The sequence below is a fragment of the Mytilus californianus genome, unplaced genomic scaffold (genome assembly GCF_021869535.1).
Source record: "Mytilus californianus isolate M0D057914Y unplaced genomic scaffold, xbMytCali1.0.p SCAF_13, whole genome shotgun sequence".
Taxonomy (NCBI): domain Eukaryota; kingdom Metazoa; phylum Mollusca; class Bivalvia; order Mytilida; family Mytilidae; genus Mytilus; species Mytilus californianus.
Genome location: NW_026262615.1, coordinates 40,259,729 through 40,284,588, shown reverse-complemented (window position 1 = coordinate 40,284,588; position 24,860 = coordinate 40,259,729). Strand labels below are relative to the sequence as shown.

The window sequence follows — 24,860 nt, the reverse complement described above, 5'->3', positions numbered from 1 at the left end:
GGTGCAATGTATTAATTGTCATGTACTGCCAACTTGTTTAACCATTTCAAAAGTATTCAGTACATTTGCAAAAAAAAAAACATCACACCCACATATATCAGTAAAAAAGAGCATAATAATACTTAAAGATATAGTTCCTTGCATTTTCTAATTTGATTTCATAAAGAAAAGTCATTTTCCGATGAAATAAAAACAATTCCCAATAATTTGATAAAGAGGACTTAAAAAATCATGAACATGGTTTTATTTGTAAAACATAAAAAGGAAGTCACATTAACAAGAAACATGCAGGTTATTTATGAGTTAAAACTAAATTAACGTGAACAGTCAACACGCGTTAATTTTCAAGTACACTTAAAATAACTATAATGATGTCTGCATTGCAACGCACTTCAGTTTACAAAATATTCAAAAAAGACTCATAAATGTTATAGTTAACACTTTTTTTTTTAATTTGTTTTCCTTTTTTTTTAACATTTCTTTAAACTAAAAACTCGAATACTTTGAGAAGACAATTGTAATATGTATTCTTGGCATTAATATGATTAACGCACGATCCCCTAATATAAATGGTTGCACCGCAACATACTATCTTATAATGACAAAAAGACAGAAGTATTTTTTTTCGGATTCTGTCGGATGGTTGGATTGTAACAACACGTCTATCAGTATCTTATTTGAATATCTAGGAAATGTATCAGTACAATAGTCATGTTACAATTGCTTCGATCGTTTATTTGTTACAAAAACCATACCTTCATCTTCATGGTCTTCTGTAGAACAGTTGAGAAAACAATGTATGCCAACATCTTCAGAGTGACGACAATGTGATGTATCTTCATTGTAAATGCAATTAAGTAATCTACTTTCTGAACCCGAGCACTTGACGTTATTTAACCAAATCGGACCGTGTTCATCCTGTATCAGCAATTTGGGTTGCACAATTCCTGAACTATAATTCAATGAAAGATTAAAGGGTTAGATATTTACTACTTTCCGTTCAGTGAGTAATATTCTGTCAAAAACTTTTATTATTGAGTTGATAAATATCATGTAAACAACTCTTCGTACAAGGACGATAAAGAAATATAGAAAAATATTCATACAATAACCAAATTGATTCTGCATGAAGGCACAACTTTTTTTTGTAATTGGTAAAACGGCTGTGCTGCTACCTATGCATAAAAAAACAAATATTTCTTTTCGAATTGACTCTCAAGTGTTCATAGTTTTCATTGGGACAATTAGTTAACCATATATTCAATATACATGATATATAACACACGGGACTTTTCCTTCCAATTGATGAATAAACATAAGCAATGAAATACATTACATAAATGGGAGACGTCATCACGTACAGTGGACTTGACGTCTTGATACCCATGAACAATCTAATGACAACTTGCAGATCGACAACAGGTCACAAAGTGACGGCAAAAAACCAATCACAATATCAATGACTTACACGAGGTCCAATACAGTATGTTAAATCGAAGAAAATGTCATGATGCTGCCAATTTGTCCGAAAACATTTTCGAAAAGCGAATATGATAAATCAATGACGCATGTATCATGTCATCTAGTATTAGTTGATGTTATATATTACAATGATTTAAACTGCTAGTATGTCATGGTTTGTTATCTCTAAAATGTTTATCGGAACCAATTTTTACAAAGCAATATAATTTCGTTTTAATTTTCATATGATCGGCTTCCATAGTTGTATTGTATTACTGCTGATTGAGTGTTTTTGATTTAAGTTCTCGGAATTATATAGAATGTAAAATCCTTTGTTTTTAAATTCTAATGTCGGATAACATAACCGATTTGAAACATAATACACACCAATATCCGAGCTGTCTACATGCTACTTCTGCATCAGTATCCTCAAAGTGATTATCACAAACTGTTCCCCATTCACCTTTATAATTTATTTCTAGTCGTCCTTGGTGCATTGCGTAACCATCGACAATTCGCAAACCACCTGCAAAGAAGGGTAATGTATAATGGTAAATACTAAGTTTGTTGGAGGTGTTTAAAGTTCGTGTATATAAAAGACAGTTTTTATTCATTTGACATATTTTTTGTTTGCTTTAGGAATGGTTTGATTTCCTAAGTTCCATCATATAAATGAGCTCACACTCATGAATAGATTGTTATTTGTGCGCTATAGAATCCAGATTTTTCCGGAAAAAATACAAATGTAATTATTGCATTGCGGGTAAATAGGCACTGATGGTGACCTTCTGCTGTTGTCTGTTCTATGGTCTGGTTGTTGTCTCTTTGACACATTCCCCATTTCCATTCTCAATTTTATTAATTTTACGTTGTGATTTGTTTAACGCCGTCACGTGGTTAGCTTTTGAGGTGAATGCCGACATTGTTGTGCTTTGTAAAGAATATTACCATAAAATATTGGATGTGAAATACCTGAACGTATAAGATGTCTGCATGTTGAATTATATTTTCGAATGATGTCCTTGTACCGATGATAAAATTTAGTAAATGTTTTGACTAGTTTGTGATACCGAAAGCCCTTGTGTAATAATTTTTCAGTAATACAGAGATTTCTTTCGTTGAAATCAAATACGTTGTTACATCCCTATGGATGCGTAAGGGGGGGGGGGGGGGGGGGGGGGGTAGAAAATTTTATAAGGGGTTCATGACGTCACGTTCACTATTAATGATGACGTCATATATTTATGTTGTTGTGTTCCATTGTTTATTTTTTCTACAAAACGCAGCAGAAAAAGTCCATCGTACGATAAATTCGTTATACGGTTAACTACTGACCCCATACGGGCCACTGAGGGTGAATAAAATCCATAGGATCCTCCGGTAGGGGGTCAGTAGCGAACCATATAACTTATAATATTCAAACTCCTTTTTTAGGATCCTCCGGTAGGGGTCAGTAGCGAACAATATAACTTATAATATACCAAACGCCTTTTTGGTATTGTCTTAATATTAGATATACCAGATACAGTTTTTCCTACAAACAGGATATCAGTTTTCAAATATTAGTTTGATAATATAGTAATTTTGTTCTGATAGTTTTGTTTTTTTCGGCTGCAATAGTCTTGTGTCTTGCAAAATTGCCTTATTGTGAAAATATGTATTAATATACAGGTTTCATCATTAGCTATTACCAAAGAATTTTATAACGACAGCATGTATAGTAATAATTTTGTTATCGTACATTTATCTAAGTAAGGTTATTGGATTTTATTCGATTTTGCACTTAAATATAAATACCTCATCAGGTGATGTAAAAATTACCAAACAATACATGTTTATTGTTGAATAATAACACAACAACTGATATTCCTGTATTAAAGCATCTTTATATGAAAAAAATGCGAGAAAAAAAAATACTGAATAATAATGCGGTTATATAAATTTCAATAATAAAGTGCAACTTCGATCTGTTTAAACGCGGTTAAACATTGTTTTATCATTTGAGCCAGTCTGTGATTTCAAAACTACTGTTGGTTTGTAACGTGTCAACATTAACACATGTTATGGATGTTGCAGCAAAATTGTGTAGTCATTCTGTTCAAATATTGCTTTTATTTATATTATGCAATCTGTTCTGAGTTTGAAAGATTTACTGATTTATAATGTGTGATTTATTTAAATCTCAACAAACCTTTTAACAGAGATACCGGGTATAGTTACGACACTGGTGTCAGGTTTATAAAAATGTTTTTTTTTTTGTTGAAATTAACATTTACTAAATGGTAGGATTTTTGCATCGGAAATAAGTTCATGTTGTTGGCATGATACGGTATATATTTTTTTTTCATATATTTTATAATGGTATGATACTAAACTCCTACAGGGAGGAATTGTACTTGCATTTCATATGATGGAGGTAGAATCGTTCAATCAGTTGAGTTGAGGTCTGTAACTGGCAAGAAAGTAACTGATAGTAGGCCTTTTTTAACGTATGTATTATTGCCATTTGTTTAGATTGTTCTGTAAGCTTATTCAAACATAAGACCCATACTTCTTTTAAAACTGTGTGTATTGCTGTGTGCTTTTTCATTCAACATTGACTAAATGCATAGGGGAAGCGTTGAGATCACACAAGAAATGTTTAACCCGGCCGCATGTATGCACCTGTCCTAATTCAGGAGCTTCTGTACTTTGATAGTTTTCTATATTACTTTTATAGTGGTTCATACAAAGTACATATGTTTCGAAGTTTAGAGTGACGTCCATTTTCGCTGAACTAGTACACGTTTTTGATTAAGGCAAGCTGAGGTCCACACCGAGTGTGATATTTTCTCGCTATATCAAGAACCCATTGGTGGCTTTCAAAGCTGGGTTTTTGTTTGGCTCTTTTGTATATTGTTCTCACTTTTTCACATTCCCCGTTTCTGTTCTCAATGTTATTTATCTAAAATTGTACACACTATTATTAACCAAGGATTATTGCAGGATATTATTAGACCTGTGTTGTAATAATGTTTATTTGAAAACCATTATGCATAGTATAGTGAGAAAGTGTCTACATTAAAAAGAATTAAGAATTATGTTTAAACACAGTTTTGTCACACTGGTAACCCGTTACCCCTTATTACAATGCAATAATTAATAATATAAAAAAATGATGTTTGCAACATCTTAAGGTAGATTTTCCAGTTGGAAATACCAGATTTTAAATATTTTGACTTAAAAGCAATCTTTCACAGAAATATTGTCTTCCTAATATTTAAACAGGGTCTGTTTTCATGATTGAAAGTAACATTCTGATTTGTCATCCATACTGTAACCTATCAAATTTACGATTGATGACTTATACCGAAATAAGATTAATTGTCTTGAAGTGTTTGAAACTGTATGATAATACTTTTAGTAATTGACTGAGTCTAACCATGAGTGAGCAGCACACTGCAAGATGCAACAACTTTGGAGATGATTGTCCACAGAATTGAACTGAAGGAATTGTTTGTTTGTTTGGACGCCATCACGTGGTGCCATTTGGTGTTGCCCAATTAGTGAAAAAAACATTACACCACGACAATTATCTTATTATAATGAGTATGCTTCGAAACGAGCTATCGTTCGTATCCAACTGTATGGTATAAAAAGAGGAATGGACAAAAAGGCTAACATTGTCGCCTACCTTAAAGAATTGTGCAAATTGAGCCATGTACTATATCTTACAATTATATAGATACAATGTATGCCACTTTAAATCAGGAATCACCAAATTGTTTCCTGAACAATCTGATTCGTCTGATCATTTGAGTTTCCAAAAATTTGATATAAGAACAGAATTAAACAATTATATAGAGAATTTATTTGTGAAATATAAACTGTAAAGTCACTTTACATGTTTTACACATACTAAACAACACAAATTTACGTCATTGATGATTTAAACACAGAGAAAACCGAACACGTTTCTTTTATTTTTTGGTTCACGAAACAAAATAAAAACCAGTTAACCTCTGTAGTGAACATGAGCGTCAGTTCATGTAACAAAACACAAAGTAAACACTTGTGTTCTTGTTAATATATTTAGTATTTCTTGTTTGACCATTGCGGGCAACCAAAAACGAGACCATGTTTCGAAGATAAATGAACTATCGATACATGAAATTAAAGCACGTTTTTATTACTTAATGTGTTTACACCTTAATATATAGCTTTACTAGATAGTATTCTACAAATGTAAACAATGCTCCAGACGTTGTTTTTTTTTTTTATTATTATACCTTCATCTTCCGTTGAACAGCTTAGAAAACAATGGATGCCGATATCATCATAATGATCACATTGTAATGTAACGTTATTGAAGTTACAATCCAGTAATCTACTTTCTGAACCAGTGCAGTTTACGTCATTTAACCAAACGGCTCCTTAACCATTCCGTATAAGATTTGCGGGCTGAATGATGCCAGAACTATCAATAAATGTTAGACATACAGGGTAAGATACCATTCGCTACGTTCCATTCAGGGATCAATATTCTGTAAATAACTATCAATGTTCAGTTGAATGCAGAAGAACATTTTTACACCTGTTCGTTTAAAGAAAATGTTGCCGATATATCAAAATAGTTACGCAATAACACAACTAATTCTGTATTACATGTATATATTTCATATGTGATTTAAACGAATTACATACACTCCCTATAGTGGGTTACAAACTAGAACTGAGCTAAACACATCAACTATAAGAGGAAAACAACGAAACAACAGAAACACTGAAGTGCAACAAAAAACCAAACCCGACAATGCCAGACACACAGAAACGTACGGAGTAATCAATGGAATAAACTTGGTCCAAACATTCGCAGTGTCGACTCTATTTCAAAATTTAAGAACTAATTAAAAAACGATAGTCTTCTATGTAAAATTGATACGTTTTTTTTTGTATGGCCCAAGGAAATTGAATATTATATTAACGCAATTGCAATGCTTTGCTTCATTCTTAAACAATGACCTTTTTAGAGCTAATATTATACATGATCCTTCTTGTCATTGCAGGTCAGATGTTGAGGATGTCCACCATTACTTCTTTGTTTGTCCAAAATACAAATCATGTAGAAACATCTCATTCAAAAACTTAACTGGCTATCCAAAAACTTTGTTTTATATACAAAACTATTAATTTGCGGACACTTGGAACTTTCGAACGAACAAAATATTCAAATTTTCAAACGTGTTCAAAATTTCATAAAAAGGTCAAACAGATTTCTTGTGCCTTAATAGAGCGTTATTGTTACTGGCATGGAACATTATCATCATAATTATCATCAACAACAACACACACGTTATCATCATAAGATTATATGACTTTTCATACTTTCTTTTTCTCTTTTTTTCTCTTTCTCTTCTTTTTACCTATGAAAGCTAGTATTATATTCGATAAACTGTTTGCTTAATATGCATGTTCATTATATTATACTATTATTGTAATTTTATATTGTGTTATTGAGAAGACTTCATAAGTGTTTTAATTGTGTCTAATCCATTTTGCTTTAATTCGGCAAATAAAATATCTTAAAACTAAACAGAAACGAACTATACGATAACAACTGCCATTTTCCTGACTTGGTACAGGACATTTTTAGAATAAGTTGTGGTTTGTACCTGGTTTTGCGGCTAGCCGAACCTCGCGCTTTCATAGCATCGTTAAATATAACACTAAAATGACAACTTTACATGACAGGACCATATTAAAAGTAAATATAAGAACATTCAGGACGGAGGAATACACAAATAAACATTACAATAGGACATTTCGACATACTTAATGTTATCAAAGGTACCAGGCTTATAATTTAATACACCATACGTGCGTGTCGTCTACATAAGACCCACCAGTGACGCTCAGATCAAAATAGTAAAGACAGCCAAACAAGAACAAAGTTTAAGAGCATTGATGACCCAAAATTCTAAAAAAATGTGTCAACTACGGCTAAGATTATCTATGCTTGGGATAAGAAAATCCTTAGTATTTAGAATAATTGTTACCTTTGCAAACAGTAAATTTACAAAAATGACCATATGATTGATGTTATAATATTCGAATTTATGTTGCTATAAACGCACAATTTGTAGGTTTCGAATTAATTTGTATTTTAAAGGCTTTCATATCTCCACTAGCTCACTGCTGACGGAATGCTTTAGATCAATAATTTTGAAATTAATCATTTTTTTTCTTGAATATGTAATCCTTTTTTTATTCCATTTTAGCTGTCGAATGAGACCATCCAATCGTTGGATATTACATTTCAAATTTAAAACTTTGTCATTTGTGTGTGCATTTTAACCAAATTGAAATAATGAAAATTATTTCAATTACTTTGCGCATTTGATATTTTGTTTGAAAGTAATACACACCAATATCCGAGCTGTCTACATGCTACTTCTGCATCAACATACCCAAAGTAATAATCACAAACTGTTCCCCATTCACCTCTATACTTAATTTCCAGTCGTCCTTGATGCTTAGCGTAACCCGGAATTATACGCAAACCACCTGCAGAAAACAAATAAGTTATGAAATTCAGATGTTTGTCTGTGAGCGATATTTGTTTTTATTCAGAAATTAACGAAAATGCACGGATTTGTTCAGAAAGTCATATTAAAGAGGATCGTTAAGAATTATTTGTTAAAGAATAGAACCAAGGTTTTCAACTTGGGTCTTAAAGTAAGGTAGTCAATTATCAAGAAAAAAACCCAACCTGTTTGCAATAGTATCTGACATGATACTATTTTTAGTAATTGACTGGGCATACTCATTTGTGTGCGGAAAACTGTACAACACATATGTTACAACTTTCCACAACAATTATCTGTTATGTGGAAATAAGGACTTTTTGTATGATGAAGCGGAATCATGTGGATCCTTTTGGGGTTGTCAATTTTGTGAAAAACTTAATACCCTGACAAATTAAACATATCAACATGTTTCTGCTTAGAAACAACATTAACAAGCTATCATACATGTTCAAGTTTGTGTTATGGTTAGAGGAACGGAAAAAAATGCTACCATTGTTGCCTGCCTAAAATGAATTGCGCATATTGAGTCATATACTAGAATAAGAAGATGTAGTATGAGTGCCTATGAGACAACTATCCATCCAAGTCACAATTTATATAAGTAAACCATTATAGGTCAAAGTATGGTCTTCAACACGGAGCCTTGGCACACACCCAACAGCAAACTATAAAGGGCCAAAACAATTACTAGTGTAAAACCATTCAAACGGGAAAACCAACGGTCTTATCTATATGAAATACGAGAAACGAGAAACACTTATGAACCACATCAACAAACGACAACTACTGAATATCAGATTCTTATTAACTGTATTTATTTATTATTTGCGACATTAAAAAAAGTCCTTTACAAAAAAAGAATCATCTGCGGAGTTTTATGAAAACTGTATTCCTTGTGATCATCAGGGGTCCCGAGAATGTTATCAAATATATTTGTTATTATTATTACGTCTTAATTTGTAAAATATAAAATTGAAAGTCACTTTTACAAGACAAATTTACTTTACTGATGAGTTATACATTAAGTTAACGCGAACAATAAACAAATATTTGTATTTTTAGGTGCATGAAAAAAAAACGTTGACGGTTGTAGCAAAAACGTGGTCAGATCACTTAACAAACACTTATTAAACACTTGTTTTCTTGCGAAAACATTTATTATTTCTAATTGACCCTTGCGTTCAACCAAAAACGAGAAATGGCTGCAAAAAAAAATTGCAATATGTATACATGCCATCATCATTGCATGTATTATAAATTAATTTGTTGCACCTTATATATGTCTCTTTACTAGATAGTATTTTGTAAATGCAAACAATCCTTCAAACGTTTGTTTTGACCTTTATACCTTCATCTTCTGTTGAACAGTTAAGAAAACAATAGAGGTCGACATCATCATAGTGATCACATTGTACTGTAACGTTATTGAAGTTACAATCCAGTAATTTACTTTCTGAACCATTGCAGTTTACGTCATTTAACCAAACGGCTCCATAACCATTCCGTATACGATTTGCGGGCTGCATGATTCCAGAACTATCAATAAATGTAAGACACACAGGGTTAGATACTATGCTTAACGTTCCATTCAGGGATCGATATTCTGTAAATAACTTTCAATGTTCAGTTGAATGCAGAAGACAATTATAACACATGTCCGTATTAAAATAAATGTTGCCGATATTTCAAAATATTTACGCAATAACAACATTAATTCTGTATTACATATTTATATTTTATATGTGTTTTAATCGACTTGCAAACACTCCCAATAGTGTGTGTGTGATCGAATATACATGTGAACTGAATACTTGTAAATGTCATAAAGTTGTCTGATGCTGAACCCCAACAACGCAGGTAGGTTAAGGCACTTATGGACGTTTTTTTCCATAAAATCGCCCATAATAATTTAATCAGATTTTTGTATTTCATCTAGCCATATTTCTTTACCTCAATTATAAAGAAAAATGTTCATACTGATTTAATAAAAAAATTTAGAACACCGGTTCATGTTTACACACACCTGTATTTTCATATCACGTGATTTCTGTGGTATGTCTAGTGACATTTACAAATAGGAAAAGCACAAGTTGTTCCTCACCATTAAATTGGGATTTGTTTTTACACATCACTTCAGAAATCTACAAACTTCAGAAAAAATGATACTCGCAGACCCGGCTACCTCAAGTATTATTTAAAATAAAAAATGTATTCTGTAAATAGGTCCGTTGTTGTGAAGTTGCGTACAAAAAGACTAATTTTGTACATTAATCGTAATTTCTTAAAATGCGAGTAGCAATTTTTAAAAGCAGAAAAAAATTCTGAAAAAGATGATATAGACATCGCGTTATTATAACATATGGAACAACTTGTATTTTAGGATTCTTTGTGTTTATCAACAAAGGTAAAAATATCACCGGTTACCGTCAAACGTTCAAGAGACGTCAACAAAACAGAAAGGGACGCAACTCTGCAAAGATGCGGGAAATGTAAAAACGAAACCTCAAAAACAATATGACTCGCGATTGTAATCATCATTTCTTGCATTATTGTTTGCATTCATTAAAATAACTTACCTTTATGTTGATTTATATACTTTATAGTATTCCTTTGCAATTTCATCAAGTGTTTGGAACAGTTTTCACAGATGTAGTTTACGTTTATTAATCATGATATCTAGAAAGTATCTACAATCTAAATGAACTATCTCGGATAACTGAGGAAAAGACCAAACCTGAAGAGAATATCCGTTATCTTCCCTTGTACAGGCTATGAGCTAGTGATAATTAGAACAATTAGCTCTAGTTTGTTCTTGGAGAGGAGTTGGAATTGTCAACATTCTTACAACAATTTTCAAGGAATGTGAAATCTAAACAAGTTGACCATCTATTTGAAAGATTCTAAAACGTCTATATTTAAGTGTCATATGTGTTAAGAATAAAATTTTGTATGCATATATATAAATAATTTATGATATAACTTTACTATAAATATAGAGTAAACTATGAACTAACTGAAAATAAGCCAATCTGATGTCCCTATTATTATCTGATAAACACTAACATAAACCCTCACACACAAGAGACAACATTTTTATTGGGTACCTTTGAGTGAAATATTGTTGAAATGCTATTTTCTTCTTTTGAAGGGTGTTAATGTGTATACATGAATTCACAATTTGGCATACATGTACATGTATAATGTCCCATATACAGTCGAGGAAAATATATCCCCACCATTTATCATTGCAATAAAATGATGTAAATCTCACTTGTATTTTTTAATGATTATGTATATTTTTTCCACCCGTTTTCCCTGCGTCTTTTGCCGTTTTTGGGTATATAATTTTTTCTGTGTAGGAAGGGGCCTTTGCACCAATTAGGGATCATTCAAGGACACAGCAGCCATACTGATTACAGGAGTCAAATTTGGTTAAATTCTGTCCTAACTTACCACAATAACAGTTAATGCGTATTCCACTCTTCTATATTTTATTTCCATCAATGATACACTTAGAAACATGAACTACTGCAACTTTGCAAAGGTTATTTTGGCCAGATCAACAAAAGACAGTGCAGCAATTGATTTTTTTAATAATTACGATAATTCCAAAACTACATCAAATTTTGTAAAAGCAAATTATATAAATAGTGTATCAATTCAGCAAAGACATGAAAACTACAACATTTTTATGACAAAATACAGAAATCTACAGATACCATCATATGACATATTCAAAAACCAGCTCCCTAAACTTCAAAATTATGTAACAAACAGCAAATATTTTGTGCATAATGGCAAAGCTGGTGAAAAAAAGAGGTTCACTGATAACTTCTCTCTATTCAACTGGCTTAAACTTCCAGAAAATGAAAAGCAAAGCCACAAATTGCAAGATTGCTCCACCTGTTTGACCACCCATGGCAGCATATCATCTCTGCACAAGTCATATTCTCATGCTTCATCATTAGTACAGCCATGTAAAGACCTTGTTAACAACATCAATGAGATTATTGTGTCACCATCTTCATCAATTGGGAAAAAAACAGTTCAAAATGTTATTAAAGTTTTAGAACCAATTATTGAAACCCAATATGACATTAATTTTAAGAAAACGTTAGCGGAAGTTATGAACATGTCACCTAGAGAATCCGTCGTTGAAAAAAACAACAAAATTATGACATCAATTCGAGAGACAACCCAACAAATAGCAGAATCAATGACTGAAAATGATGGCGACATTCAAAATTTGCTTGCCAGTGGGAAGTCTTTTCTACAGTATGAAAGGGAGCGACTTCAGACCTGTTACGTAACAACTGACCAAGCTGAAAGACAAGCTGACGACCTACAGACCAAACTTGCCTCAGGTAAAAAGCCGAAGACACACATAGGCAAATACGCAAATTATAATTTTGATCAACAGGAATTTCTCGAGGAAGTAAAAAATTGTAAATCAACCATCATGAATTGGACCAGAATGGCTATTAAATACAACGTTACGTTAAACGGAAAGCTTGCTGGCAATGGGGGGCAAATCCTTAAGCAATTTGCAAAGGACAACAATATTGACGTCCACCGATTTAATCCACATTTAAGGATAAGTGGAAGGGACCATCTTCAAAGAATTAGGAGGTCAAAAAAGCGAGTCTTCAGGGGGAAACTTGCTATTCCAAATAAAAGAACAGCTAAAAAACTCAAATCGATCATTCAGCACAAATTGGAATCAAAAATTTACGACATTGGCCTAAAAATTGCCCCAAAGGAAATCCGAAAGAACACCATTGATTCTTCAGGTAATATTCAAGAAACATCAATTCAAGTATATGGCCGGAAAATTCCCCTTAAAGATATAATGCTGAAAGAAATTCAAAGGCTTACAAAATCTGGCATCTTAATATCTAGGAGTGACGAGCACTACCAATCACTATCAAAGGAGGCTGTCTATAATAGGTTAAAACAAATTTCATCTTCAACAAAGTCCACTGAAACAGACAGCACTTTAGCATCAGAAATTAACCGATTAATGACCATGGAGAGACAAATTAACCTTAAAATCTGGCATGACCATTCAGATATCCTTAACCATACATATATAAGCTTTATGGTCAGCTTCATCTATGACCATGCAAACTTCCTGACCAATGAAGAATTTAGGAAAACCTATCCGAAGAAGAAGCCTGTAGATGTTCAAGCTGTAGTAGAGAGACCAAACCTGTACATTTTTGGACAATCAGGTAATGGCTACTAATGCACATGTTAACAAAAAAAGTTTCATTTTTCAGTAAAATACAAAAACTAAACCCTTTTTCAGATGATATTTCATGATCTTGAAGATAAATAATACTGTCTAAGTTTCATAACAATCTATGAAGGTTTAAAAATCTATAATGTCAAAAAAGTTAAATTCCAGACAGTCTGTAAATATCAACTGTAAATAATCAACCTATCAGTAAAATACTGAAAATTTTGTTTAAAAAAATCAAGTTTGCTTCCGACATAATCTCTTTATCCTTAAATAAGAGTGCACTCGCTGAAATGTCTCGCCTACTTTATTAACCATTGATTTATGTTGATAGTCCTTAATATAAATTTAAAAGCTTTACTACAAGTATCACATAAACTTAACATGATCCAAGAAAATGAGGTCAAGGTCAGATAAACCAAACAAGAAATACATTTGCACCTTACAATCATTCAATACACCAAATATAGTTGACCTATTGTGATTATTGCCTATAGCTTCTATGAAATAGACTTAACCAAGAAAACTAAACATTGACCAATGAACCATGAAAATGAGGTCAAGGTCAGAACCATGCCAGACAGACATGTACACCTTACAATCAGTCTATACATTAAATATAGTTGATTTGTTTTTTTTGATTTTTTGGTGTTTTAACGCCACTTTTAAGCACCGCTTTTGGGCTATTTCGTGGCGGCCAGTTTTTATTGGTGGAGGAAGCCGGAGCGCCCGGAGAAAACCACCGACCTTCGATAGGAAAACTGACAATCCTAGTCAATTAAGATTGGAGTCAAGTGCATAAATATAGTTGACCTATTGCTTATAGTATCTAAGAAACAAACTTAACCATGAAAACTCAACATTGACCAATGAACCATTAAAACTAGGTGAAGGTCAGGTGATACCTGCCAGACAGACATATACACCTTACAATCATTCCATACAACAAATATAGTTGACCTATTGCTTATAGTTTAAGAACAACAGATCAAATCACAAAATTTTCACACTGAGCATTGAACCATGAAAATGAGGTCAAGGTCAAATAAAATCTGCAAGTTTGACATGTACATCATAAAATATTTCCATACACCAAAAATATTTGACCTATTGCATATAGTTTTAGAAAAAAGACGATAACTCAAAAACTTAAATTGACCACTGAACCATGAAAATGAGGTCAAGGTCAGATGACAACTGCCAGTTGGACATGTACACCTTACAATCATTCCATACACCAAATATAGAAGGCCTATTGCTTATAGTATCTTGACCACCAAAACTGAACCTTGTTCACTGATCCATGAAATGAGGTCGAGGTCAAATATTAACCATAATACGTAACTGTCTGGTGGGCATAAGGTCAAGGACCTTGCAAGGTACACACATACTAAATATAGTTATCCTATTACTCATAATAAGAAAGAAATTAACATTACAGGGAGCTTTCGTCACTTGATATAAACATTTTAAAAAAAAAAATCCGCCACTTGAATATAGAATTGTTTTGTCTCATTTTCGCAACATAAATGTTGCAGGCTGGACAAAACTATATCATATATACATGTACATCAACATGATTAAAAATTAAATGTATGAATAAAATATTGTACAAAAGTTCACCTATAAATTATACACACAATATAATTTGATGTGATTTTATTTATATACATGCATGTAGTACCTAGGATAAGCACATACTCACTAAAACTTTTCATTTTCTTTTAAAAGTGGTTATTGCACATGTATGAAGATATTAACAATAATTATAACAAAAGCTGTATGCAACATCATAACAAATGTTCACACACTGAAATATCTGACGATGTTTTAAAGCTTCTACTACAGGTACATGTATCACATAAAATTTAGTAATATGAACAACGATTTCTGAAACAGAGAAAGTAAACATTCTGATATTTTTGATTTTTGTTACTGTTTCAAAATAACCAAGCTTTCAAAAAGTGTTGTAAACTTTTGGTATATATAATTAAGGATATAAAAAGCAGAAATAAATGAAGGGTTTATTTTTTTGTTTGTAAAAATTAACCCTTTCGGCCAGATGAACTATAAAGGATGTCGAGGTCAAATCAATGAACCCAATCTGATATACATGTACATCTTTAAATCATTCCTTATACCAAATAAATTAGACTTTTTGCTTACGGCATTAAAGATTTAAACAATCACAATAAATCAACATGACCAGTGAAGCATGGAAATGAGGTCAAGAGGACCCAACCATATTATTAAATCTATACAATTACTTATAACAACCAAGGACTTCTAAATATCCTACACAACCATAAATATCCCCCAATTTGCTGACCAGACTCAAATTGATGTGCTGGCAATAACATGAATAACTATGATTTTTTTTTTTGACAATTTTTCGCACATACTTAAAATCCTTGGTGAAGTGACTTAGTGTTGTCAATAAAATAAAATATTAAGGCCTACAAAATGAAGTTTAATTTCCAGTTTCCCTACATCATGTATATATGTATTTGTACCTACTCCAACTATATCATAAATATTTTGAACAAGCACTGTAAAAGTCTATACAATTTTGGTTAGACATGTTAAAGTTTTATGTAAACTTAGTAATTTTGAAAATTGTAATTCTAGAATTTTCTTTATAACTTGCGACTAGCGAATGTTTTTTTTTTTTTTTTGCAGGCTCAAAGGACACAGAACAAGTATCGTACACACCTGCCAGAACTGAAGATCTAGAGGAACTGAGGAAAGGAATAATTTTTGATGGAATACCGTATACTTTTCAACTGAGATTTTTCAGCGGAGATGGACCAGCACGACAGTTTGAGGCTGGTCAGCAGAGAGGGGGGAATTTTTCTTGCTTATGCGGTGTTCACAGTAAAGAGCACATGAATTTGGAATGCTGTTTTAAGCGAACACCCTCTGATTTGGAAGACCGCAGGGCAGTATTTTTGAAAGGGGAAAGTCTGGTAAAAATAAAGCAGGGAAACATCAACCCATTCCAAAATCTAACTAAAGATGAATTAATTGAAGAACTTGAATGTAGAGGTTTTGATACTTTTAGGCTTAACACAAAAGCAAGACTTCAGGAAGAAATGTCAGATCTGCTGCGTGGAATATCTCGCCCACCTGCCCTTCTCCTACATTATCCGGAAAAATCTTTGACAGAGTCTCACATCAGCTGTTATGAGGTACTCCCGTGTGAGCCACTACACGACATTTCAAATGTAGTCCAAAACATAATACAAGAATTGCCACATCATGTTAAACAAAAGTCTACAAAATTGGAGTTGGAAAAATTTTGTAACAACACCATCGGAGACAAAAATCAAATTAAAGGATCTGACGCGCGACTTTATGCCATAAAACTTTCAAAGTTCATAGAAAATTTACAATTGGATGGAAAAATTTCGTCAGATATTTCACAACTTATTAATTCTCTAGTAGAAATTATTAATATAGCTTACAGCTCTGTTGAAAGAAGAATTCCCAGACAAATTTTAAGGTTGTATAATCAAACTTTCCTTTTCGCTGTTTTGTCCAAATCAATCATAGGAATTCCAGTCAAGATGACACCAAGAAAATTTTACGGCAGTCATTTCCATAGCTTGGTTGTGCATCTGCCTGAGATTTATAGGATTATAAATACAAAATCTATCCTTGCAGAGCAGGAAGAACGAACTTTTGGATCACTAAGACGTCTCGCAGAAGGTACAACAAACCGAAAACCTGGTTGGATCGTAGACAACACCATTTTAAGATTTAACTGCCAGCAAACTGAAAACCGCATATGCTCCTTCTCAAAACAGAACTCGGTTATAAGTCAACAATCAAAATTACTTTCTAAGCGGGAAAACACCATCTTTCCTAAAGAGATTTTTGGAATCAAGTCATCACTTTTCCAGTCACACCTTGAGCGCATTGCTGACTTTTTGCTTCCAGGATATAATATATGGTGGCACTACAATGGCACTGAAATAGTTTTTCACGACTCTGTGGATGAGCCTGAATTACGCATGCAAGGTCCTGATACTGCAAACTTCAGATCAACATCATTGAAAAAAGAACGAGCTATCATTGACGACATTTGGCAAACCAGTTTGGACAAGGCTGCATCATCTGAACTTGTCCTTCCATTATTGCATGTCAAAACAAAGGAAGATGGAAAATTGATCTACAAAAGAACAAATCTCAAGTCAGGTACGTTATACTATATATATATATATGTTGCAATTTGAATGAAATGAATGATACATGTCAATCTGACTTAAATACAGATCCTGATTGAACACATTGGTTACAATTATGTGAAAAAGTTCCACTTTCTGTTCTGTTTATAATTATTACTACATCAGCCAATGTCAATGACAAATCAGCCTTTTCAGTTGTATTTAATTATGACAAAACCAGAGGATCCCGAAATTTATTATACAAACTGCCATACAAAAAGTTAAAACCCCTATACATTTCAGTGTAAGACACATAAACAAACACAACATTTTGAAAATGGAGGCAAATAGATTTCTTAGAATACAATAGATCAAGAAAATGAAACCAATATATAAAACATTCATTTAATACATGCTTTTGTTTTTAAATGTTTATTGATTTTTTTTTTTTTATTGAAATATATTTGAATTCATGTTTTTTACAGTCATGAAACATGTGTCCAGTCCTACAAATACCATCAGTGAGGATGAAAAAAATGATAAACTTGAGGAAACAGCACAGAAAGAGACAAATCAAGGTAAACTCATATTGAGCGTTGGTATATAATTAAGGAACTTCTAACGAAAAAAAATTATGTAACAAAATAAGGGGCCTATTTTTTTACGACTATTCGATAAAGATGCATTTCCTTACTATTAATTATATAAATGTACATTGATTTTTAAATGTAAATTTTAGGTAAGTTGAAAAGACAAGAATTATAAATAATTAAAACTATTTTATAGTTATACACACCATAAAACATTAATAGTTACATGTGTTTGACATGCATCTGTATCACTTTGTAAAGCCACCAGAATGTTCTGAAATTATATAATTTTTAAATAATATAATATAAAATACTATACAATAGGTTCTCATTCATACTGAATTTATACAATATACATGTATTGAAATTTACATAAGTTATTTTTTGATAATTTTTTTTTTCACTCTACCATAGTTTCAAGTGAACTTGCATTATTAAATCCCATTAACTTTATTCCAGATGACAACTCTGAGTCCACAGAAGATTACATCCCGAACATTCCCATTGTGCAAGGTAATGTAAATTGTATGGCAAATACAGTTCAAAATATTTGTGAAAAAATGTGAAATTTCATTTTGTTGTATTTCAATATTTTTTTTATTATCATGATTATATATTTGCCAAATTTACGAGTTAATTTCTGTCCATAAAGTCTTTATAGGTATCTCTAACCACATAAATGTGATATAAGTTTGTAACCTTAATAGATAACAAATTCAGGTATAAAAAGTATCTTAGTACTTTTTCACAAACCTTCAATTTCTTATTCACTTTTCAATTATTGGTTAACTAGTGAATAGTTTTTGCGAGAAATCTGTACATCTTACATGTCTGTTAAGAATATATCTAATGGCAAGTGTATGTGTAAATACATAAATAAATGAAAATCTCATTTTCTCGTAACAGAACCACCAGAAGTACCAGCAATAGACCAAGAGAGAAAACACCTGGAAGACAAGGAAAACAAGGAAAAGTACAAATCGTACATTAAAGGTAATTCTAATATGACGTGCTTCTTTCGCTTTGTAAACAACACCGTGATAAAATTCTGGATATATCTATACTTAGCGCAGACTCAGAGATATACATAATAATGGATGTTACAATAGACCTCCCACGTAAATCCACATGTATCGGAACCTATTTGCAAACGATGTGCCGATTTGATTGTTTTAAAATGTGCAATTGAAAACAAAGAACTGAACTTTTATTCTTATTCGGATGCATAACAAAAAGAATTTATGCACAAGAGCTCGGAGAAATCTACAAAATCAGAATATTTAAAAGTCCATTAATGCTTTTGACGCGTTTAAGTCATTTCAAAACATGACGTCATACCAATGAAAACGTTAAAGCTGAAGGTTTTTCAGTTACGCGAACCATCGAAATTCGTATAATATTATATTAAGATGAATTTTTAATTAGGGGTTGTTTTATTTTCTATTCGGTTGCATTATTCGCATATTTACTAATTTCAGCAAGTCAACATGGCGACTCTTTAGTTCCGAAATGTCAACCTTGGATTTGACGGTAGCTTACGAGAAAAACATGTAAATTAGAAATGGGAAATGTTGGGTTTGAGAATTAAAAGAATTAATCACATTTTTTCTAGAGGCTATTTACGAAATGATTCATGCAAGCTACAGATTTATTAAAATGTTTTAGCAGGGAGTAAAAAAGAAATTAACTGACATTATTCAGATGATCATATGTTTTTTTTTTCAGTTTCAAGATGGACTGTACAACCCACATGTAGCAAAATTGATGTCCATGAGAGTTTGTTCAACAAACCAAACAAATTACCAGGTATTTACACAATCTTCAGATTCTCATTCTTAATATTGGAGGAATTTAAAGAGGCCAATTTTTTTCTTCTTTTTGTTGTTATTTTGCTGTCCACAACTCCTTTTTCAAAACAAAACTTTCAATTTCAGCTAACCATGCTAACAGGGCAAAGAAACCACTTTCATGCAAGAGGAAACTATTCGCGTCTGAAGTTTCCAAACAAGAAATTGGTGAGTATTAGAATGATAAGTATATATTATTACAAGTTTAATAGAGCATATAAAGATGTGAAATGAAATTTCAGAAGTGTCATAAATCAAATGTTTATATGAAATTTTCAAAGATTATTTTTATTATAGTTTTAAATTAATCAGTCATGACTGTATGCAGCATCAGATATTTTTGGAACAAAACATAGTTTTCAATGTAGCTATTTTTTTAAGTTTGAAGGAATTGAAGAAAAAAATATTTGAAGGAATTGAAGAAAAAAATAATCTATAACTGCCAGCTTGACCAAATGATGGGGAAAACTCTTTATAATATGCTAAATACATACTTGTTTTATGCTTCAGCATCATGTAGAAAGAAAACAACACTAGACATGGTTGTCCAACTACTTGGCCCATCATCAGATGTGGATGACTGTCTTAAGTACAGGGAATTGAAGCTAAAACACCCTGGTCATAAGTCCTTTATATCGGCTTTTGATCAATCTTTCTCTAAGCTACAGATTGAGGTCAGCAAGAGATATTTTGCCCTGAAAGAAGAGACTACAAAAGATGATGGAAAGGAGAACAGGGAGAATCTGTTAGCGGACAAAGAGATTGCTCAAAAGCTGCTTGATCACTGGGGAATGTACTACTTTTAATGTCCAGTGCACTAAATAATGATTCTTAAATCTAAATGTTACACATAAAATAATTTTACCAAATTTCATACCTACTAAAGTTATAAAGTAAGGAGATGTGGAATGATTGTCAATTATACATTTATCTTTAATTGACCCAAAAAGATTGTAAGCAGCTATTGGTCAGTGTAGAGCAGAAGAAATTTGAGAAAAAACAATGTTCTAAATTTTACGCATAATACACCTTTTCACTAGTTATTTCTTAAATCATCCTATGAATATGCATATTTAGTAAGTTAAGTTATGTATCATATACTTTATAGATATATGAAAATGTGGTATGAGTGGAAATGAGACAATTCTCCATCCAAGTCAAAATTTATAAAAGTTAACCATTATAGGTCAAATTACGGTCTTCAACAAGGAGCCTCGGCTCACAACGAACAGCAAGCTACAAAGCATTAAAGGGCCCCGAAAAATTACTAGTGTAAAACCATTCAAACGGAAAAACCAATGGTCTAATCTATATAAAAAACGAGAAAATGAACATCATCAACAAACGACAACTTTAGTTATTTTTTTTTTAGCCTCATGGCAGGTGTTTAAAATCAAGTGGCAAATATTACATGCATATTAGGACTAGAACATGTTAATCATGTTAATGATATATGAATATGAACCCTGCTTTGTATTATTATCAACAACCGTTACATTAATGTACATTTAATAGTGAAAAGATTAATTATACAATTGTATAATGAGCACTTTAATATGTTAAATGGTGCACTGGACATTTTTATATAAGTGTGCACCCTTAGTGGCTTGGATCACAAGGCTATTTTCATAAAGACAAAATTCATAAAAGGGGGAAGGGGGCAGGTTGTTAAGAGGGTACCCTGGTAACACTTGTAAACAAGGGATAATTACAAACTACCGTGACTGAATATGTGTGTTGAATCCTCAGAAAAATTCCTGATGTATAAGGGCTGGAATATTTGACTTTCTGAAAATTTAAACAGTATGTAATAGGAGACAAAAATTAAGGAAATGTGATATAATTGCAAATGACACAATTATTCTTCATAGACAAACAGACTAGAATGTAATATTCCATTAATATAATCATGATAAGAATAAGGAAATGTGATATGATTGCAAATGACACAATTTTAGATCATTAGTTAAAAGGGGGGGAGGGCTTCAACAATGAGCAAAACCAATACCATGAAGCAAGATACAATTGAACCTGGCATGAAAAAATTGAGAAATGATTCAAACAAGTAAACCTACAGCCTGTTTAAGCAAAGCAAAATATCAAAAATATGACAGACAGCAACCCATGTAAACAACAGGCAATTACAAAATGACAAAACAAATGGCAGATCAGAAACGTTTTAATTGCCGCTTTTCCATGTGAACATTAAAATCACAATTTGACCTTCAACAGGAGCCTTAACTATAACCTTGTTTATACTACATTCATTTTCAAAGCCTGCCCCTGTTTTTTTAAATAGATCTTGTGGTTAATATGAAAGGATTTATGAAGGGGACCTCTTCAATAGACAGAGACATGGCTGATGCTGTATTCATCTTCAGTATAAACTGTTTGAAATTTAAATAAAATTGAGAATGGAAATGGGGAATGTGTCAAAGAGACAACAACCCGACCATAGAGCAGACAACAACCGAAGGCCACAAATACATTTTGTAATTAAGTCCATATCTGTAAATCTGCAGAAAAACCTTATCTAGAATGTCATATTGAGACTCATAAAAAAAAAAGGGAACTTAAGTCAAATAAATGTCAGATTTTAAAATAGTTTCATATAATTGCAAGTTTCATTCATATACAATTTTCATATATATTATGACAATGGTACCAGTGAATTCCAGTTTTGTTCAATAATAAGCATGATAAGAAGCTTGGTCCTGAATTCTTTTTTTCGAACCAGTGAATACAGCATCAGCCTCATTACCTGTACTTAAGTTACCGCCATGAGTACAACCAGAGATTTTTACCAAGTTTCCAATAACATCAGGATGATACCACTGTCAGGATATGACAGAAAATTACCTATTATGACTGAAAAATATACTGGATATGACAATGATTTACTCGATAATCCCAGGGGTGTGGAAATTTGAAGTTCAACCCATAGGACAAGTACATCCATGCAACTGGACAAGTATTTTTAAACAAGTTATAAAGACAACATCTGAATTTAAGAGTCCTTCCTTCAACTACATGTATCTGATATGACTAGTATACCATGGGTCAGTGTGGTTTTTCCGCGCTATACCTTTCATTCTTAAAATAATAGGAAAAGGTCATTGATAGGGTTCTGAAAGAATTTAGGGTCAGTGTGGGTTTTTCTACGCTAAACCCATATTCCAATTCCAAAAGTCCACCATGTATCTAGAATTTAGAAGTAGACGTTTATACAGACTTCATAGGCAGGCTGGATGCCTCATTGGCCTTTCAGTACCAGACACCCCTGGGATATGACAACACAATTTACCGGATATGACATAACAATTCACTGGATTTGACAACAATTAATGGATATGACTTGACTCAATAATGTCACACGGACATGCACTGTAATTATTATTATTTTCCTTTCTAAAAAAAGGTAATGTTAATCTTTGCAATTTTATTAGGTATCCAGGTGATGGTTAAAATATCTGGTCATCTAAAATGTGTATAGGAAACAGTATCATGGTAGGTTGGCCATAGGGTTGGTCATTTGATTTATTATGATCTGTACCATTTTGAACTAAATTATGACAAGTGTTTTAGCTTCTCATCTAGGATTTCATAAATATTCTGCTAAATTTCTAGCTTTTTTATAACTAATTTGGATGTTTATAATCATTGATAAAGTTTAAACATGTTTAAGTTTTGTACACAGATTTTGTGTGCATTAAAGATTTCTTCTTTCAAAGAGTAAAGTTTAAAAAATAATCTAATATAAATAAAGATGGAAAAAATTATTAAATAATTCAAAGTACTAGAAATATCAAAAAAGGCCATTAAAGATTTCTTCTTTCAAAGAGTAAAGTTTAAAAAATAATCTAATATAAATAAAGATGGAAAAATTATTAAATAATTCAAAGTACCAGAAATAGCAAAAAGGGCCAACAATAAAATCCTAATGACTGGCATTATAACAAAATTATCCCGAATTTTTATTGGAATTTGAATTTAAATTTGTTTTGTTTCAAAGAAGGTGTAATAAAAAGTGGTTTCAAAGAAGAAGTAATAAACAGAGTGGTTTCAGAAAAGATGTAAATGGCATTTAAGGGTTTTCTTGCTGCGTAAAATTCTCCATGCTTCATTTCATGCCATATTTTGTATTGCAATATTTCATCAGTCCAAGTCAAGCACCTTCAGGAAATTCTGATATTAAATGAAACTGATTTTTTCTCTCCTTGGGCAATGTCGGACAGAAGTTATTTATAAATAGAGTAAATGATAAATATGCGAATAAGTCATATTCTTTTTTAATTTACCGGTAAAAAGGTCAATGTTTAAAAAATATCAATTATGTCTGCATTTAACAATATTTCTTCAAATAATGGCAAGCATTTAATTTGTTAAAACCGTAAAAATAACAAGTAATTGAAATCTCTAGTTTCTTAAGACTAAAAAATAAAGGTGGGCAGCAAACTTGGGAAAGTTTTGTAATCATTTTGTTATATAAATTACAATTAATACATAAATAGAATTTTTTGTTAAAGTGAACAGTTTAAAAGAAGGTTCCCCTTGGACTGAAATTTGCAATGTGGTGGTGGGTGGGGAATGCAGCCAAGATTATGTAAAATCTTGCCAGTCACAAGCCTGGAAGGAAGGTAACTTCAATCAATATGGAAGTGACCTTCTGAATGCAGAGTGAACCACCATAAGAAGGAATAAACTAGTATAGTGTGATTTTTCAGAAAATAAATTTGTACAAATTAACAAAAGGCACTTTGAAAATGTTGCAACGAGAAAGATCAATAGAGATTTACTACAGATTGAGTTTAATATTTGAGGGATATCAATTTTGGAAGATTTCATTGGTGAACCAAATTAAAAAATTTCAATGAACAATTGATAACTTTTCTTAATTTTAATGAAACATGGGCCCATATTCATAATTATTGATGTTAACTTATAATCGTTATCGATTCATTTAAAGTTTTGTCTTGACCATGTTGACCATT

The 24,860-nt window shown here is 32.0% G+C and overlaps 1 long non-coding RNA gene across 3 annotated transcripts in view; it reads right to left on the bottom strand.

Moving 5' to 3' along the window:
• LOC127723666 (uncharacterized) overlaps positions 1 to 9,498 on the bottom strand; it is a 108,848-nt gene extending 99,350 nt beyond the window's left edge. For all 3 annotated transcript variants that reach the window (XR_007992192.1, XR_007992190.1, XR_007992191.1), the window contains exons 1-2: positions 9,376 to 9,498; positions 7,866 to 8,004 (exon numbers count right to left, since the gene is read on the bottom strand). This is a non-coding gene — a long non-coding RNA (uncharacterized LOC127723666). The remainder of the gene's footprint in view (positions 1 to 7,865; positions 8,005 to 9,375) is intronic.
• Positions 9,499 to 24,860: the final 15,362 nt, after the last annotated feature.